The sequence below is a fragment of the Triticum urartu genome, chromosome 5A (genome assembly GCF_056163025.1).
Source record: "Triticum urartu cultivar PI428250 chromosome 5A, HENAU_Tu73, whole genome shotgun sequence".
In the NCBI taxonomy this organism is placed as follows: Eukaryota; Viridiplantae; Streptophyta; class Magnoliopsida; order Poales; family Poaceae; genus Triticum; species Triticum urartu.
In genome coordinates, this window is record NC_141877.1 from 104,194,131 (window position 1) to 104,209,952 (window position 15,822).

General features: G+C 45.0%; 2 long non-coding RNA genes across 2 annotated transcripts; one reads left to right on the plus strand and one right to left on the minus strand.

Moving 5' to 3' along the window:
• The first annotated feature begins 4,245 nt into the window (after positions 1 to 4,245).
• Positions 4,246 to 7,696, plus strand: LOC147970477 (uncharacterized). Its single transcript, XR_015604044.1, has 2 exons — positions 4,246 to 5,509; positions 7,113 to 7,696. It is a non-coding gene; the product is annotated as an uncharacterized LOC147970477 (long non-coding RNA).
• A 158-nt stretch (positions 7,697 to 7,854) lies between these two features.
• LOC147970478 (uncharacterized) lies at positions 7,855 to 11,373 on the minus strand. The gene is made up of 2 exons (XR_015604045.1): positions 10,446 to 11,373; positions 7,855 to 10,353 (listed from the first exon to the last, which is right to left on the minus strand). It is a non-coding gene; the product is annotated as an uncharacterized LOC147970478 (long non-coding RNA).
• Between the last annotated feature and the right edge of the window lie 4,449 nt (positions 11,374 to 15,822).

Below are 15,822 nucleotides of genomic sequence, written 5' to 3' on the forward strand. Positions count from 1 at the left end.
TCCCGTGTCCGGATAGGACTCTCCTTGGCATGGAAGGCAAGCTAGGCAATATGGATATGGATATCTCCTCCTTTGTAACCGACCTTGTGTAACCCTAACCCTCTCCGGTGTCTATATAAACCGGACGGTTTTAGTCCGTAGGACAACATACAATCATACCATAGGCTAGCTTCTAGGGTTTAGCCTCTCCAATCTCGTGGTAGATCAACTCTTGTAATACTCATATCATCAAGAAGAAATCAAGCAGGACGTAGGGTTTTACCTCCATCAAGAGGGCCCGAACTTGGGTAAAACATCGTGTCCCCTGCCTCCTGTTACCATCCGCCTTAGATGCACAGTTCGGGACCCCCTACCCGAGATCCGCCGGTTTTGACACCGACATTGGTGCTTTCATTGAGAGTTTCTCTGTGTCGTCGCCGTTAGGCTTGATGGCTCCTACTATCATCGATAGCGATACAGTCCAGGGTGAGACTTTTCACCCCGGACAGATCTTTGTGTTCGGCGGCTTCGCACTGTGGGCCAACTCGCTTGGCCATCTGGAGCAGATCGAAAGTTACACCCCTGGCCACCAGGTCAGGTTTGGAAGCTTAAATTACACGGCCGATGTCCGCGGAGACTTGATCTTCGACAGATTCGAGCCCCTGCCTTGTGCGCCATGCGGTCACGATGAGTATGATTTAACTCTGCCATCGGACCATATTCAGGAGACCGCACTGGAAGCCGCTCCGAGCCTCAATTCGGAGTAAGTTGCGCCATCCATGGACGGGTGGATAGACCCCGTCACGGAGGCCGTATCCTCAGCGGCGATCGAGCCGAATATCGACCTTACTCTGCATGAGAGTCGTGTTGTCAAACTGTCGGATCCTTCTCCGGCCACGGACTCCGAACCGCCTGCACCCATTCCTATCGAATCCGATTGGGCGCCGATCATAGAGTTTACCTCCGCGGATATTTTTCAGCACTCGCCCTTCGGCGACATACTGAACTCATTAAGGTCTCTCTCCTTGTCAGGAGGATCCCGGCCGAACTATGTCCGGCAGGATTGGGATGCGGATGATGAAGAAATTCGCCGCCCACCCACCACCCACTTAGTAGCCACTGTCGACGACTTAACCGACATGCTCGACTTCGACTCCGAAGACATCGACTGTATAGACGACGATGCGGGAGACGAAGAGGAACCACTGCCCACAGGGCACTGGACAACCACCTCATCATACGATATATACATGGTGGACACACCCAAAGAAGGCAATGGCGATGAGACAATGGAGGATGACCCCTCCAAGAAGCAACCCAAGCGCCGACGTCAGCGGCGCCGCTCTAAGTCCCGCCAAGGCAAAAGTGGTGATACCGGCACAGGAGATAATAGCACTCCGGACAGTGCCGAAGACGGCAACAATCCCCTCCAGCAAGATTTATAGCAGGAGGACGGAGAAGCAGCCCTCCTCAGAGAGCGGCAGATGGAGAGGCGGAGAATGATAATTACATGCCTCCCTCCGAAGACGAGGCAAGCCTCGACGATGACGAATTCGTCGTGTCAGAGGATCCCGTCGAACAAGAGCGCTTCAAGCACCGGCTTATAGCCACGGCAAATAGCCTTAAGAAAAAGCAGCAGCAGCTTCAAGCTGATCAAGATTTGCTAACTGATAGATGGACTGAAGTCCTTGCGGTCGAGGAATATAAACTCGAACGCCCCTCCAAGAGTTACCCAAAATGCAGGTTGCTACCCCGACTGGAGGAGGAAGCACCAAAACCTACATCCCCGGCGTATGACGCGGCTGATCGGCCACCTCGTGGCCACGACAGAGAGGCATTCCAGCCAAAAGCTCAGCCCGCACCCCGACGCCATTCAAATAAAAAGGCATGGGGAAATACGCCAGACCTGCGAGACGTATTGGAGGACAAAGCAAAACATGCAAGATCGATCTACGGATCACGAGGGCGCGCCACTATGCGAGACGATAATCATCACGCCAGATACAGTAAAAGTAAGTCCGACCAGGCCGAACACAGCGGGCAAGACTCACTTGAGCTGCGTCACGATATAGCCCAATACAAAGGCGCCGCACACCCCTTATGCTTCACAGACGAAGTAATGGATCATCAAATCCCAGAGGGTTTCAAACCCATAAATATAGAATCATATGACGGCACAACAGATCCTGCGGTATGGATCGAGGATTTCCTCCTACACATCCACATGGCCCGCGGTGATGACCTACACGCAATCAAATACCTCCCACTCAAACTCAAAGGACCAGCTTGGCATTGGCTCAACAGCTTGCCAGCAGAGTCCATTGACTGTTGGGAAGATCTAAAAGCTGCATTCCTCGACAACTTTCAGGGCACTTATGTGCGACCACCAGATGCCGATGACTTGTGCCACATAATTCAGTAGTCAGAGGAATCGGCCAGGCAATTCTGGACACGGTTCCTAACAAAGAAAAATCAAATCGTCGACTATCCGGATGCAGAGGCCCTAGCAGCTTTTAAGCACAACATCCGCGACGAATGGCTCGCCCGGCACCTTGGCCAGGAAAAGCCAAAATCTATGGCAGCTCTCACGACACTCATGACCCGCTTTTGTGCGGGAGAGAACATCTGGTTAGCTCGCAGCAATAACATATCAAAGAACCATGGTACTTCGGATACCAAGAATGGCAACGGCAGGTCACATCACAACAAACATAAGCGCCGCATTAACAGTGACAATACTGAGGATACGACAGTTAATGCCGGATTCAAAGGCTCTAAATCCGGTCAGCGGAAAAAAGCCATTCAAAAGAAGCACTCCGGGCCCGTCGAGTTTGGACCGCATACTCGATCGCTCGTGTCAAATACACGGCACCCCCGACAAGCCAGCCAACCACACCAACATGGATTGTTGGGTGTTCAAGCAGGCCGGCAAGTTAAATACTGAAAACAAAGATAAGGGGTCACATAGCGACGACGAGGAGGAGCCCCGGCAGCCGAACACCGGAGGACAAAAAAGGTTCCCCCCACAAGTGCGGACGGTGAACATGATATACGCAACCCACATCCCTAAGAGGGAGCGGAAGCGTGCGCTCAGGGACGTATATGCGTTGGAGCCAGTCGCCCCAAAGTTCAACCCATGGTCCTCCTATCCGATCACCTTCGATCGCAGGGACCACCCCACTAGTATCCGTCATGGCGGATTCGCCGCACTGGTCCTAGACCCAATCATTGACGGATTTCACCTCACTCGAGTCCTTATGGATGGCGGCAGCAGACTGAACCTGCTTTATCAGGACACAATGCGCAAAATGGGTATAGACCCCTCAAGGATCAAACCCACAAAAACGACCTTTAAAGGTGTCATAACAGGTGTAGAAGCCCATTGCATAGGCTCAGTCACACTGGAAGTGGTCTTCGGGTCCCCGGATAACTTCCGAAGCGAAGAGCTGATCTTCGATATAGTCCCGTTCCGCAGTGGCTATCATGCACTGCTCGGGCGACCCGCATTTGCGAGATTCAATGTGGTACCGCATTATGCATACCTCAAGCTCAGGATGCCAGGACCTCGGGGATCATTACAGTTAATGGAAACACAGAGCGCTCTCTCCGAACGGAGGAGCACACCACGGCCCTCGCAGCAGAAGCGCAAGGTAGCCTCTTAAGGCAATCCACTAGTTCGGCGATTAAGGACCCGAACACCTTCAAGCGCGCCCGGGGTAATCGGCAACAGGCGCCTGGCACATTCCGAGCTCGCATAGCAATGCGGCCCCCACTCCGGCCCAAGCCAAACAGTGAAATCCGTGCCACGCGTACATAATTACGCATTAAAAATACCATGGGCACAGGTAGGGAGGGGGCACGACTACGACACGCTCCAAGACGCGGCTTAACCGCACTAGGGGCTTCCCGCTTTGTTATTTTTCTCTTTTAGGACTTTAATCTCTGGAAACCTTGTCCGGCAGTATGATTGCCGAACACATGATGCAGCAACCAAGGAGGCAGAAAGCTACGTCACACCACGGAACTCCCGGGTGGATTACGATAACAAGTGAAATATTTGCTTTAATATTATTCCTCAGCTTGCTTTTGAAAGGGACATGTCAAACAGTCCTACTTTTTGCTTATCGCACTACTTGTATCATTCTGCTTTAACGCATCTTTTTAAATAAGCAATGCATAGCATTAAGACTATTATTGCATTCCTCGTTCGCGCTATTCGTCACCCTGGCCAAACCACACGCTTCATCAGGTAATAAGAAACAAACCTCGGGTGATAAATTTACCTCACGCGTGACCCTGCCAAAAAGAAGGACCGTAGGGAAAAACACTTGCGAGGTAAATTTACCTCGCACGTCTAAAACAATCGGGAGAAAACCCACTCTATGGATCGTGGGACGGTGGGAGGCTGGGAGGGCTCTGCCATTTTCCGAACGACCGCCGCTACCCCCGACCTGCTCTGCATGCACCCACGGCGGTTCCCCTTCTCCGGAGGACAGCGGAGCAGGTCACTATCCCTGCGGCGACGAACTGGATCTGGTGGCTTTGCAGAAGGCGAATAGGTCGCCCCGCCGGCTGGATCCAATTCAGCAGAAGTTGTGGCGCCAAGTCCGACCTCGACATCAGTGCCAGGGCATCGCTCGGTCGCCTCGACGCGCTCCGCGAGATCAAGGACTACGTTTCTCTCCTCTCCCATCTTCATCTCCCTGATTGAAAGGATCCAGGAATCTCACCGGCCACTGTTGAGTCATCATGGTCTAGGTATCATCGACCTCCTCTTCAAGTTTGTTCACTCCAGTCCTCCTAATGTGCCCATGAGCAGAAGCTCCGCCCTTTTCCTCTCTCGAACATGGGTGCCTACATCCCTCTGGTGATTTTCCTACCTATTTTTGATACTGAAATTTGTTTGTGTCCTCAAGAGTGCACCAGAATTTTTTTGTTACGAGTTTGGCATCTAAACGGGGGTGGTAAGTTGTGGGGCAATTACTTTCATGAAATCATCACTTGTGCCTGTTGTGACGAGAGCAGAACAAAATTACTATGTTATGTGAAATTGTAATGCTTATGCTATGGTCTCATAGTATTATCAGAATTTGTCCTGCGACATCTGCCACAACGTTAGCATGGCTGTGACCTCAGCATCTAGCCACTTGCAGTTTTTGTTCAGCTTATAGTTTGGGTATTGGCTATATGTTAACTTGGTTGGCTAAGCTCTTCTACTGTTTACTGATTCTCAGGGAGATACCAATATCCAATTCGAAAGAAAGGTATTTGTCTCCAATTAGTGTTGTTTCTTGCTGCTGTTTCCTTAAATTGAAGCACGGCCCATTCTTTAGTTCAATATTTTTGTTGTAGGGATCCAGGTGAGGCCTCATCATATAAGTAATTCTATACCTACTGTCATCAATGATGATGAACTCCAGCAAAACATACTTTTTTTTCCTCTGCAGAATTCCCTTTTGTGAATCAACTTTAGTTGTATAGCCTGATTGCCTGCAAACTCATTGAAGTTTCCTTGCTGTTTTTTGCAAAGGTATGGGATAAAGATTTTGTTCTAGAATATAGCGTTGTACCACAATACATGATGACCAAACCTCACTGTAAATATGCTTGAATTGTTCAGAAAAGTTCTTGTTCTGTTACTCAGAGTCTTACCTGCAGCTAGTAGCTCCTCCAAACATTATTATAATGTTAGTACTGAATGTAGATAGATTCTGGAGGTGCTGCTAAAATTTCCTACTAGAGATAAAATATTTTTTTCGGGATTTCTGTCTGTTTAGAACGTGTATTGTGACTTTCCTATCATCTAAGTATGCATTTAAAATGCATATTGTGACTTTCCTGTTATCTTTGCATTCCTACCCCTGTTTTGAAAACTTAGGTTCCTTTTGTTCTGTAATATGAGCCTAGTCTGGCACATTTAGCTGCTGGTGCTTTGCTTGTACTTTGGCATACTCATTTCTCGAATTGTTGCATCTAGTTTGTGTCGTGGCTGTTTGCACAGGACCCCTGCATGGCTACCTGGTTCCCCTAGTCTGTTGGCTTGACATTTGCTTGTTGATGGTGTTGGCCTTTTAAATGTTTTGGGCTTGACTTGTAAAACACGGGCAGTTTCTTTATTGGAAATCGACAGGTGTGCTCGTTGTTGTTTTTAAAAGGTGTGGATTTAAAGTAGATATACCTCATGTTGGAGTTTAACTAAATACTTCATGTACTTGTATAGTGTCCTATCAATCTTGAGCTGCTTTTGTGCCACCATTGATTTTCACAGAAAAATTAGGAAATTAGGTCATTAACTTTCAAGTACAAATTCTATCACCAAAGGCACCCCCAAGATGATAAGCTTCTCGTCTTCAACAAATGTATTGATGAATATCCACAATTAGTAATGCAAATTAGCTTCTGCTTCGGTTTTCTTGTTTCCTTTTGCAATCTGTAAAACACTCAAAAGACAGTTGTACATTTGCCCACCTGCATCCGGTCCATAGATTGCTTGGGCAATACAGAATGAAAGATCTTGCAGTTTCTGTACAGGTTAGGATAGAAAAGCATCAATACAATTGTTGAGGACTAAAAGCCTATCAATATATTGGATGGATGCTGAATTTTGTAATTCAGAAACAGCCAACTCTCTCCCTGCAAAAGAAAATGAAGCAGCTCTCATATGAACATGTATTTAGATCTTCCAGCTCTGTTATGCATGGATCTAACTAGAAGCTTCATTTAGTTGGCAGGCCATTGTCTTCAGTTTGAGATTCATGATGATACTACTTGTTCTATACAAATAAAAAGAAATCTATGTGTACGGCTATTTGCAGTTTTTACAAATATTTCTTTTCCTGTCAACCTGAAAATTTGGTACTTAGTATACTCCTTATTTCCGTGTTTTCTGGCTCCATTGTTCTGCTTGCTCAGAATACTATTTTCTGTCCATCATGTTGTCACTAAAAGAAATTTTAATGGAAGCCCCACAGTTGCATTTCTTACTCTAGTTATCTATGTGTTGATTTCTTGTTTTGAAACTGTTGGGATTTCGTATTATCAAAGCTTTAGATGTTTGACCCATCAGCTATGTGCTATAGGGCTTTCATCTAAGTTATCTAACTTAAGACGAGATATGCATCCTTTCATTGTAGGTTCTAACCGAATCAAGTAGTTCAATATGAACTAACAGAGCGCAGGGAGTTGTATTGATGGAGCAGCAGCAAGGAGTGTGTGCTGGGGGAAGCACGTGGTGCGTGTCGTGGCAATGCTGGGACCCTCATGGCACCTATTAGGACGAGCACAACCACAACCATGTGTAGCCGCACGACCTGTCGATGCTTGTCACAAGTTCAGAAGCCTGGCTAAAGCTGCCAGTGCCAATATAAGACCTCCAATTTTCTATGCCATGGATCAAACATGTCATTTAACATGTCTTTGTTTTTTTAGTCTGACAAAATATATGAATGAAAATGAATTCTGTAACAATAAGGCAATGATTTCACTGCGTGATGTATAGTGAATACCTGATTGGGGTGCAATGCATTAACCTTTTGAGTTATTGCGTCGAAAAAATCTCTCCTTTGAGTGCTTGTCAAATTTCCTTGTAGAAGTACCACTGGAAGGTTGTTCTTCTAATTTGTGTACGTTTTCAACAGATTGTGATAGGCATGTCAATAAGGGTCGACTTGAGTGTATCTTACAAAAATCATGTTGATTTCTTTGTTTTGGATTCCTACTCTCCATTCTCTTTTGGTGTTTTGTACAACAATTGTTTACCAGATCATGAAGTCATGTGTTCAACTCATTAGCTCTATACCACACACAAAAAGATTCCTAAGCATTCTAGTCAAGACAAATTTTTTTCTGGAATTGTGCATTCCACCACATAAGAACTACTCGAAAAGCACTTGCATTTCATGGTATAACTAGACCAGTTTACAATGAACAAAGACGATGTGAGTTCATCACACATAAATCATAAAACAATAAAATCAATAGGCTACTTGACAAAGTAGCATCTAAACAAATCTATATCTATAGACAAAACTATCTTTCTGTAGTAGAACAGCCTCACGTCAATCTTGAGAAGGGCACCGGTCTGGGCAAAATGCAAACATTTGGATTTCCGATTAGAGGTTGCAAAATCCCCATCTGCATGACCCTACAATTTCTGCCCAAGATGCATTTCCAGTTAGCCTTCTGAACATCCTCATCTGGATGACCATGTAGTTTCAGCAACGATTCGATTACTGAAAAAGTTTTCCAGAGCTTGGAAACCTGTTACATGTACACATACCATTGCAGCTCAATCTGTCATGTTTCTGTCCTGATGCATTGCAAAATGTAAGAAAGGAAAACTGTATGCTGAAAAGAGGAACATTAGTTTGAAATGTACTCTCCATAAACCATCAATGACATATTACAAGGAACTAAATAAATATGACAAGGAACCAAATGATAGCTTGTCTATGGCAGTGGTAGAGTAACACCAAAGAAGAAGAAATTAATCATATTTAAATAGATAGCTCTACAAGAATGTTTTTTTGCGGGGGAGAAAGAATGGGTTAAGGATGAGCAAAACCAACACTTCACAGAAGATAAAATCTGAAGCAAAACCCAAAAAAATTACTTGTTGAAAAAAGTAAATATTAAATCTGCAATCCCTGATCAAAAGTAAAAATTGGACAAATAGGAATCCTCTTTTAGTAATAGATGGTTGACGTATGTCTTACCGCACCACCCACATCTTCGGTTGCTGGTTCAGCAGGCAGCTCATTTTTTAGATTGCAATTCGTGCTCTACAAACTTATTTTAGGAGCTATGCATTTTAAGGATAATGTTGGACAAATAAAAGGTAATGTCGGGCCTTTATATTGCTCAACAACACTGCAGGCCATAGTTAGGTCGCCCTTAATTGCAGTAGCAAATTTACTTTCAGTGAAGTTGTACAATGCTCAAAAAACAGCCCGCGATGAGGCCTCTAACATTGATGGCACAATGCATAAAGTCAGGTGTAAATACAGATGTGGTAAACAAATATAGAAGAACAAAGGATTATACCAGGACTGCAGCGAACAACAAAACCAAGAAACTAAGGCCTGCATGAGAACGCTACATTAACATTTTTAAATCAGAAACAACTCAAACCCATTACAGTATGAAAAAACCTGGGATATCTCTTCACCAGCATAGAATTAGCCTTTCATGTACTGTACTAAAAACCTGTTCGCCATTTGGACGTGTTTAGCAACATTGAGTATGGATTTTGAAATTGCAAAATAGATCCTAATTTTAAATTGTAAAGCAAGTCTATGAATAATACCGAGAAGGGGGAAAAACGGGACAGTTTATCATTTTGTGAATCAAATGAGAGTTGATGCATCCGTTCTTCGCTAGATGGTGAAGCTTTAGTAATTTTTATGTCGAGGAGTTTCAAACAAGAAATGAAAACATAGATAATTTGAGTAATAAATAAAATTGCCGGGGTGTCCACTAAAAATTCCATTAGTCACAACATTCGATAAAGAAAATGATATTCTGAGCCCAGCCAGAAAACAAGGCAGTAAGGAGTATACTAAGTACCAAAATTCCATCTTGAAAAGAAAAGTAATCCTCAAGGTAAAAACTGCAAGTACTCCATATACACATAGATTTCTTTGTATAGAACAAGTAGTATAATCACGAGATCACACTGGAGACAAAATCTTTCAGTTTTCATTAGAAGATCTGAGAGGTATATAGGCACATGCAAAAGAAGTGCAATTTCTTCAAGCTCCTCAACCTCCAAAAATCTTCTAAATACACGTTCATATGGGAGCTAACTACATTTTGTTTTGCAGGCAGAGAGTTATCTAGATCAAAACTACAAAGTTCAACAGCGATGAATTGATAAGCTTCGACTGCATAATCAACATGAATGATAAATGTATCTCTGGATCAACTAAACCAAGATGTTAGAACAACATGATGATGAAGGAGGAAGCATGATCTACTTCAAACTATCACTTGTAAAGTTGTAATAGTATGTTACTATGGTATATGATGATGCGAATACACTCTTTGGTACCATTTGCATGTCACTTTTTGAAACATGTGGATTCCATGATGATGCAAGGGGTGCCACAATGACCATATACGCTAGAAACATGAAAAAAAACATTCTTAACGATGATTGGCGATCTCTGCTACCTGAGAATGCTGGAAGTAAGAAATTCTTGAAATCTAGCAGTGACTTTTACATCATCTAATTGGATCTAGCGCCTTTCTTTGCCATTATGACAGAGGAAACCACCCGAATAAACTGAAGAAACTTGTATATACGGTGGTGCAGGCACCAAGTCAAATGGAACCAATTGCCACAAGATCATCGCCTTCAAATAGAGAAGAGAAAACCTAACAACGATTAGATAGTCAGTACACTATTTTTGCATCGTTCACTTGTCAAGACATACAATGGGATTTCAGTTCAAATAGCAACATATCACCTGAACATATGGGAGGCAAGATTCTACTATCTGCACGTCTGCTACGAACTAGATTAGGAATTGAAGCAACTGAAAATTATTGAAGCAGGCAAAGATGGCCACATACCCACATAACCCACGTGACTAGATGAGATGAATGATTAGTGTTAGAGCTGGAGGACGCTGATTGTGGTGGCCTCCAGCTTGCCGGTCAAGTCCTTAGCCACTGGAGCTCCATGAACTCCACCACCGGGAGAACCTAGATCCACAGGTTGGTAGTCAAATCAGGACCTCAAGGGGCGCAGGAGCAAGCAGATCGGGAGCAACCAGATGCACGGATATCAATTTGGGAAGAACATCACAAAGGAAACGAAGCTAATTGGAATTTTGGAACGGAAATCACAAAAATTGGAGTTGCTCCCCTCCTCCCGTGCACTCATGCTCAACCAAACTTCAAGTGAAACAGCGGCAACTTTGCCATGTAGTAGTAGCCCAATACGGCGCTGCCGCAATCACCTGCCACAACTCCGGTGGGATCACCAGCCACAGTTCCGTGCATAGCACGGCCCAAGACCTATGCCGATGCCGCACACCGCGCCGCCCCAATTACCCAGCGACCACCCAATGCCAAGACCACACCGCCCAGCTAGCATGCCAAACATGGCTTCACTCCGGGCCAAATCGCCGCCGAGCACCAGGCCGCCGTTCGCCGTCAATACTATCGAAACCGTATGCAGCAGATTAGGAAAAGACAGGGATGTGCGCAAAAGACCAGGAGGGGCATCGAGTCAAGTCATAAAAAAAAGTCTCAACCCCGTTGTAATCTTACGGCGAGGGGACGGTGGGCTTTTGCCTCATCAAACATACAAAAAAACTTAACTCTGTTGTAATCTTACGGCAAGGGGACGGTGGGCTTTTGCCTCGATCAAACGAATGGTGGCTTGGTTGAACGTGGCTCGCGGGATGAAGAATAACTTATTCTTCACCTTAGGTTTTAAATAGACTTTCTATATATATATATATATATATATATATATATATATATATATATATATAGGGACACCTAAATGCTTAGGCACCTTGCCTAGATACAGTTGGATCGTATCATGATTTGTTGTTGTGATGATTGCATGCATATTTCAAAAGGCAAGAAAAAACTTACCATACTATGTATACCCACGAACATGTATTGATGACATTCCAAAAAAAAATGATGCGTGCTAATTGTTTACCTTCCAAATATTAATTGTTGCATGGCTGATGCTATGGAAAGGATCAAATTAGTAATTGATGAATGTCATTAATTGTCTTCTGTGTGAGAGTGTCACAATTAATTAATTTTTCATACTCGTTGCCATGTATGGTAGCCAGTGATTAACAAATTTATTGAAAAAGTGAGGACGAGTTTAGGTATGTCAAGATTATTTCACAATATTGTTGAATAATATTCATCTCATGGGGCAAGGTATGCACATCATAAAGTAAAAAAATAATTAAGATCGCTTTTTATATTATTCGGTCACGTTAATTATTCATGACAATTAGTCACTAAAAAGCATGACCCGGCCATAATTTATTTAAAATATTAGATACCTTGAAAAATAAACATTACAAAAATACATAAGAATGCTCTAGTTATAGATACAAACCTTTGGGATGTTGTTTCGTATTATTTGGCCGTATTTGATACCTTTAAAGAATTAGACAATATATAATATCCTTTTTGTTTCACTAGGTATATACATACCCTTGGTTATCTTGATACACATATATGGTCAAAGTGTCAAATAAAAATCATGTGTGGGTATCAACATGCCTACGTACATTCATAAAAGAAAAAATAATTAGAATTATATTTTATATTCTTTAGACATCTTAGTTTGTATAGAAAAATTACTCATCAAAATGTACGGACTGCCTTATTTAAAAAGACATTAGATACCTTGAAAAGTAAAACATTAGGAAATACATTAGAACGTCATAATTATACATACAAACCTTTGTGACAATGTTTCATATTATTTGGTTGTATCGAATACCTTAAAAAAATAGAGGGTATGTACATACCATTTTGTTTCATTAGGTATATACATACCCTTGTGTATCATGGAATGCAGCTGTGGTCAAAATGTGGGAAACATAAAGGATGTACGAAAAAAATCATAGGTATATATATATACGCACACCATTTTTTTCTATAAGTCAACGGGGTATGAGAGTTGAAAGAATTTTGAATGAAAGTATAATACAGTGCATCTTATGAAAAAATGCCGTGCAGATTTAGTTTGGAAAGGTAACTTTGTAAAGAACCATTTTTTTGAAAGAAATTATTGATCTTCAATGTTTGAAGTACATGCAAACAAATTTGGCAAGTCATTATATTATGGATTATACACATGCATCAATTAATATGACCTGCCATAACGGGCCTAGGTGCCCAGGCACCTAGGTGCCCCAGTTAATTTACCTATATATATATATATATATATATATATATATATATATATGTTCATTCATGACATCTAGCACCCGTACACTCTGGTACGGCCAATACGCTAGGGGCTTAAGCATACCCCATAATACGGCGTGAGAAGTCCGAACACTTTCGACAGTACGGCACCCCGAACTTATATCATTATATGCATTAGCTCTGAATCATGTATTGGGTCAATAGTTGGGTTTTCCCGGCTCCCATGTTTTGGTACCTTACGTTCCGCTATATCGGCTAAGGTAGCACTGGAAGAACTACTGCGATTGTGCACCGGTTCTGCTGGGCTAAGCACCTCAGTATAGAAAGCTAGAACTGACTGTCATGATAAGGTGAGAGACTGGTCACTGTTCGAGAGGTTTCAAGTCCCTAAAGACTTATGCCGCTTAGAGCGAGGAGTCGGCCCTGTCCGGCTTAAAGGCGTGTATAGCGTCCCGAATTCGGCCTTCCGAACACTAGGGGCTTCGCCGAAATTTAAAATTATAGAATTCTATGGCTAAGTGAGAGTGATAACGCATTATAGTCTGATTGCCTTGTTCATTGTGCTGAACACCTCCCTCGAAGGACCAAAAAATGGGAACAAGAGTGCTCAGGTTTATCCCGAACACCCCAACACTCGTGGCATGGGGGCAGAAGCCGACGACTAGCCATCTCTCAGACTTCATAAACAACCGAACAGAAGGCAATATTTTAAATTCAAACAAGCGTTGCGTAGCGCATATGAACAAGTTTTCATAAATACAGGATTACACGAGTAAGTTTACTCAAATATTACATCTTTCGTACACTCGTCCGCTACGAGACGGGCGCCCTTCAGGACACCCTCATAGTACATCTCGGGGTCGCGATGCTCCTTGCCTGCCGGCGGCCCCTCCTTCACCAGCTTCACGGCGTCCATCTTAGCCCAGTGCACCTTCGCACGGGCGAAAGCCCGGCGTGCACCTTCGATGCAGAAGGACCGCTTGATGACTTCCAGCCGTGGGCAGGCATCCACAAGCCGCCTCACCAGACTGAAGTAGCTATTGGGAAGGGCGTCACCAGGCCACATCCGGACTATAAAGCCCTTCATGGCCTGTTCGGCCGCCTTGTGCAGCTCGACCAGTTGCTTCAGCTCGTCGCTCAGAGGCATCGGGTGTTCGGTCCCAGTATACTGAGACCAGAAAAACTTCTCCGTTGAGCTTCCCTCCTCGGCCTGGTAAAACTGTGCGGCATCCGACACGCTGCGGGGCAAATCTGTGAATGCTTCTGGAGAGCTCCGGACTCGGGTAAGTAATAAGTAATTTACTTTCACATGCTTGCTTTGCATATTGAATGCCTTACCCGCCGCCATCTTCTTCATCGCATCAATCTCCTAGAGGGCCTTTTGGGCTTTTGCCTTGGCATTCTTTGCACTCTCAAGGGCTGCGGCAAGCTCGGACTCTCGCGTCTTCAAGTCAAGCTCCAACGCCTTGTACTTCGTCACGAGCGCGTGGAGCTCTTGCTGCACCTTGCCCACCCGTGCCTCCTGCCTTTCCCGCTCGGTGCGCTCCTTGGCCGCTTTGTTTTCGGCCTCGGATAGCGCTTGCTTCAGGGCCGCCACCTCGGTCGTGGCCCCTGGCAAATTTACGATGATCCTGTCATTTTGCAATCACATTCTTTTTATATATATCCATGGACTAGGTACTACTTACCTTTGTTCTCCTCGAGCTGCCTCTTAACAAGGCCGAGCTCTTTCTTGGACCCTTCGAGGTCCTGCTTCAGTAGGCGACCTCTGCAGTTAGTGCGGCAGAGGTCAGTAGTGAAGCCTGCATACGCATATAGACATACTTATATTAGACTCCTACAGATATTCGTTGATCCTCTATTCGGCTTTTCTTTTTGAACACCAAACAGAGCATTAGGGGCTACTGTCTATGCGATAATATTTTTCCTATATTTCAAATACTTACCTCAAAGCCTGTTAGAAGGCTGGCATAGGCTTTAGTCAGTCTGCTCTTGGTGGACTGAATCTTCTGGACCACCGCACTCATAATAGTGCGGTGCTCTTCATCGATGGAAGCGCTGCGAAGCGCTCCCAGCAGATTGTCCGGTGCCTCCGGATGGACAGAGGTCACCAGCACAGGCGTCTTGCCCCTTTTGTAAGAAGGCCGCCTGCCCAAGTCCGGAACCATTGGAGGTTCCGGCGCGGTGTTCGGCTGAGGGCCGAACTCGGAGCCCTCGGGAGCCTTGCTCCCTCTGCTCCTGGAGTCCGGAAGGTCACCTTGAGGCGCCTCCGGGACTGTCTCCCCTCGACCCGGTGCCTCTTGAGACAATGCCTCGGCGTTGTCCGTAGGGCAAGGGGAGGTGGCGGTCGGAAGTGGATCGCTATCCATATCCGACGAGTCCAGGGAGCCGTCCGACGAGGATATGTCGATACGGGCTCGGGGCGGTCTGCATAATCATAATTCAACGTTAGGAGAAGCAGTGCGACAAAGGCATGCTATGCGTTACTCTGGCATCCGAATACTTACGACTTCGCCAGGGGCTTGGCCCTGAGCAGCCACTCGTCTTCGCCTTCGGCGGCGGTGGTGGAGTAGTTCGGAAGGAGAGTCCTTCCCTTCTTGGACCCTTCGCCCCCCAGTTGGGGCGGCCTTCCTTTTCTTGTCTCCCCCGACTGGAGGGGGAGCATCTTCATCTTCCTCCTCGTCTTTGAGGGAGGAGTGCGTCGCGGAGTCATCGGACGATGAGTCCGATACCACCTGGCGCCGGGAACTCTTTCGGGTTCCCCTAGCCTTCTTGGTCTTCTCTGGCACCTTGTAAGGAGCCGGAGTCAGCATCTCTGTCAGGAGAGCGTTCGTAGTGTCTTCGGGTAGAGGGACCGGACAGTTAATCTGCCCCGACGTCTCCACCCAGTCCTATCAAAGGCATGGAGCTCAGACCCCTCACATGGTT